The sequence below is a fragment of the Oryza brachyantha genome, chromosome 1 (genome assembly GCF_000231095.2).
Source record: "Oryza brachyantha chromosome 1, ObraRS2, whole genome shotgun sequence".
Lineage (NCBI taxonomy): Eukaryota > Viridiplantae > Streptophyta > Magnoliopsida > Poales > Poaceae > Oryza > Oryza brachyantha.
In genome coordinates, this window is record NC_023163.2 from 15,065,972 (window position 1) to 15,070,903 (window position 4,932).

Consider the following 4,932-nt stretch of genomic DNA (forward strand, 5'->3'; position numbering starts at 1 on the left):
TCCGGGGTTTCCGTTTCGGTTTCCGGTTCCAAAAAAAATATGGAAACGGAAACAGTAGAGGTGGTTTCCGTCCGTTTCCGATCCGTTTTCATCCCTGTCTAATGAGACGATGTCTTGCTAGCATTGATTTGTCAGTTCCCAAAAGAAAAGGGCACAAACTGCTATCTAGTCGTTGATCCACGGACGAATCAAGTCATCTGCATGCTGCAGTGGCATTCAACGTACGTACACAGTTTTTTACTCATGGCTCACTTAATTGCATGGTCCTTAATTAATTATATAAGAAGTAGTACTACTAGATAAATTTATCGATGACTTAGCAAAAGCAGCTGCTACTTGTTTAGCTATAAAGCTTTACTTCCTTTCTTTTATTCCACCAGAGTCCTAGTACCGTGAGGTAATAATATTCTTACTCGTGTTATTCGTTGCAGCACCAAGCTGGTACCTCAAGGTACCATGCAATCGTGACCATTCGATCTGTTATCATCGACAATTAGGATTTTAGTATCCGCTTGATCGTGAGGTGAAAATTTAGTACCTCGTGGTATATAAAAAGAAGGATCGGAGTAAATCTGTTAGGTATATAGAGTATACATGGAGGTACCAGTTGATTAAGTTACTGCTTGCCTTCTCTTTAATTAATTACGAGAGCCTGTTAATTTGTGTTTTGCACGGCTAATTCCAACCGCACCGTCAACGTAGCCTCTTCGAGGTGACCAGCACCCTCGGCAAGCCATAAATTTTGAACATCCGAACTGTTAAAAAAAATCGTTCAATCGACTAGATTAGCATTTCTTAATTATATACTCCCTCCGTCCGTCATTAACTTTTTTTATACATGTTTGACTATTAATCTTATTTAAAAGATTTACATAATTATTAATTATGTTTATATCATTTTTTTTATTATTAAATATACTTTTATGCATATATATAACTTTATATATTTGAAGAAGAAAATTAAAGAAGATGAATATTCGAACGTATATAAAAAAGTCAATAGCATCTAAGCATTTAAGGATGTTGGTAGTATATAACATATATATATATAGCAAATCCCATGGTGCGATGTTTTATTTATTACGACTAACAGCATACATATATACATATATATATATATGTGCTGCGTCAAGTGGAGTACATACGATAAGTAGCTAGGTGGGTAGGGCTGCCGAGCTCGAGCGGGCGGCAGGGCAGGCAGCTCGATCGATCACCCGAAGCACTTGTGCTCGACGACGTACTTGAAGAAGCACAGGCCGAGGGCCAGGGGGTCCAACGCCTTTATCCAGCTTGTGAAGCAGTGCTCGACTCCACTGATGAGGCAGCTCCGGCAGGTCGGGGAGGAGCACACGGCCGTCGGGTCCAGCAGCGCGAGCTGCTCCTGCAGCTCTGCTACGACGACGTACGATGGCTTCACCGTATGCCCGGCCATTCCACCTGCAGGCTGCAGGTGGACATCAGATAGAAGTAATATCGCGAGTCCCAGGATTATTGCGGAGCGACGAGCCATGGCAGGCAATTGCTTGCTTGCTTGCTCTTGTGTGTTGATTGATTACGTACTCGATCGCTTAGCTAGCTAGCAAGAGGGATAGCACTGCCCGTTATGATCGAGGCGTGTGCATGCTTATTTATACACGCACGGCTCCTCCATGCATGTATCTTCTGCCCGTTAGGTCGAAGATACATTAGGTTACCAGTTTGATCATGTGTGGTCGTGCTACCTCTTGTGCACGCTCACAACTTGTCAACTCTGTTATTATTTTGTGAGGTACGTTGGTCCTCGTTATGGAAGCTTGGTGTAGTATTTCGGCTCTGGCCTCACAAATCATGCATCAATTTTTAACATATTTTGGAATACAATAGTTAACCGCCTGTGGACAACTATTTTTCAAAAGAATATATCAAATTAATAACAAATAATTATAAATTGAACGTGAATATACATTTTTCAAGTTGCGATGATATAGATTGAGTATTTTGTGCCGTAACACATGGAAAATACGTACACCAGCAAATTGAAACATTAAAACCATCTAGCTACACTGACTACTGCGACTCTGTTGCGTAAGCTATATTCAAACTTTACGTACCAATGCCCGTAATCAGTACCTGTTTATGAACAGAACGTCGATAAATTTTAAATATCTCACATGTTTTTGCGTACTGTGCAAAAAGCGACTAGAACATGTGACATAATTAACGGTTATATATAAATAGAGATAATCTATATAAGCTCTCGTCAGATGACTCACGGGCTGAGTCATGGTCAAAAACATATCAAATCTCCTCCAAATTTTTTATTTATATGGCTCAATAAATTCTTCATATTGAAATCTTATAGCATACAATTTTTTTCCTTTTTTTGAAGATTTTTAAGGATTTGTTTCAGATTTTTTTAAAATGATACTTAAAAAAATATTATTTTATTAGTATTGTATAGTCTTATTTAAAGGTCCCAAACAATTACTTAAAAATCTTTAGAAATACAAATTTTGTGCGTGCTACGAGATTTAGATATGAAGAATTTATTGAGCCTTACAAATCAAAATTAGGTGGTAATTTGATATATTTTTCGACCCTGACTCACGGAGTAGACCGTGAGTCGCGACTCACCGTACCTATACTTTATGTATATTATTTCGATTACTGCAACAATGACCTCGTCTCCATAGTTTGCATCATGAACAAGAACAGTTGGTTTAGTATGGACTGGGGGCAATGGTGGCATATTTATAAATAAAAAAATATTTTATAAATAAAATTTTTATATAATTTTGTTGGTGAACTCTAAAAGCAAAAGCTAAAAATAAACTAAGATGTAAAAATCAAAAATTAACTCTAAATATAATGTTGAAAATTTAAATTTGAGCTTGTAAGCATAAGCAGGAACGAAATGACGAGAGTATAATCCAAGAAAATCCTGGCTACCACCTTCAAGTTGTATGTGATGGGTGAACACTGCTCAGTTATATGCTTTGTACCTAAGGTAGCTCTGCATGTAGGGATGAAGCATGTGCTAACATGACAAGTGCTTTAAGCTACAACATGCACCACAATAAATATCGAAGCTCTTATGGATATTGGGTAGGACAAGCACGGGAGCTGTGGTTATTTTTGCCTTCAAGGTTTGAAAACTTGCTTCACAGTCTGCTGACCACACGTACTTCTCTTTCTTCATCAACAATTGGGTCATTGGCTTTGCGATTTTGTAGAAAATCTCGATAAATCGGCAGTAGTAGTCGGCTAAACCGAGAAAACTCCGGATCTCAGAGGGATTTTTAGGTTGGTCCCAACCTAGTACCTTTTGTACATTGCTAGGGTCAACCGCAACTCCACCCTATGATAATACATGACCAAGAAATCCAATTTCCTTCAACCAAAGTTCACATTTGCTGAACTTGGCATAAAGGCGATGTTCACGTAATTTTTCCAATACAAGATGCAAATGTTGCTCATGCTCTTCTTCAGATTTTGAGTAAACGAGGATGTCATCAATGAAGATGATCACAAACTGATCAAGATACTCCATAAAAACTGAGTTCATCAAGCTCATGAAGTATGCCGGTGCGTTGGTCAGACTGAACGACATCACAGTGTACTAATGCAATCCATATCGAGTAGACAAAGTTGTTTTTGGAATATCCTTGTCACAGCCGGAGTGTTGTCCTAAGCCTTAAATCGTAAAAGAAATCCGTAAACAACAATCGGCTTAATTAACTCAGGAAGAATCCCTCTAAAAGAAATTAATTCAATTAAATCGAGGCTCACAAATCGACTAACTGGATTTAAATTCAAATTGCAGAAGTATAAAATTTGGCCAAACAAATTAATTTAAAACTCGGCAAAAGTGGGGTTTTCCTTTTTCCCACCTTTTTCCTTTCTTTTTCCCTTCCTCCTCCAATTGGGCCGAAGTCCAATTTGCCTCCCTCCCTTTTCTTTTAATTTTTTCTTTTTCCTCCCCTCCTTCCCGGGCCGGCCCATCTCCCCTCGGCCGGCCCAGCCGACCGGCCTTCGGCCTCCTCCCCGCGCGCGCGCCTCCGCCTGGGCCGCCGCCTTGGCCCAGCTCGCTCGCCCGCGCCCGCGAAGTCCGCGCCGCCTCCCTCCTCCCTCGCGCCCCTGACAGGTGGGGCCCACCTGTCAGCGACCAAGCCCGCGCTCGCCCGCGCCGCGCCGCGCCGAGTCCGAGTCCGCGCCGCTGCCGCAACCGCCGCCGTCGAGACCGCGCCGCGCTCGACTCGGTCTCCAACCTGCGCCCCGCCCTAGCCGGCGCCGCCACCCAATAAATCCCGAGCCGCCGCGCGCCGTCGCCCACTTTTCCTTTCCGCCAAGTTGCCGTCGCGTCGTCGCTATTCGCCGCCACCGTTCAATCCCGCTGCCGGCCGCCCGTCGTCGCCGTCCAGCCGCGTCACCGCCTCCGTCCCGCGTCGCCAACCCTCCTCCAGCTCTCGTCGCCGCCGGTGGACGCCCCTGCGCCCTTCGCCGCTCCTCCATCCTCTCCACCACCGCGCCTCGTCGCCTCGCCGTCGTTTGCCGATCTCGTCGCCGCGCGTCTGCGTCACCACCTCCGTCTCGTCCTCGTCGACTCGTCCGCGCAGTCGCCGCCGCCGGTGAGAGTCTCCTTCCTCCTACCCTCTCTCTTTCCCTTCCCGGCCGACCGCCGCCGAGCCGCACGCCGTCGCCAAGCGTGTGCGGAGCTCGTCCTCGCCGTCACCCGCCACCCGCCAAGCGTCCGCGCAGTCGTCGTCGCCTTCCCGACGCCGTCGTCAAGCCACCGCCACCCGCGCCCGTCCGTGCCCATGCTCGTCGCTCGCTCGTCGTCGCCGCGCCAGCCCGTCGCCGCCGCTTTGCCCGGTTGCGCCCTCGCGCCGCCGCCTCGGGGGCGCGCCATGCGCCGTCGCCGCCCGCCGATCATCGCCGTCGCGCCGTCGCCGC

General features: G+C 45.8%; 1 pseudogene; it reads right to left on the reverse strand.

Moving 5' to 3' along the window:
* Positions 1-1,210: 1,210 nt before the first annotated feature.
* Positions 1,211-3,589, reverse strand: LOC121054458 (annotated as a pseudogene).
* Between the last annotated feature and the right edge of the window lie 1,343 nt (positions 3,590-4,932).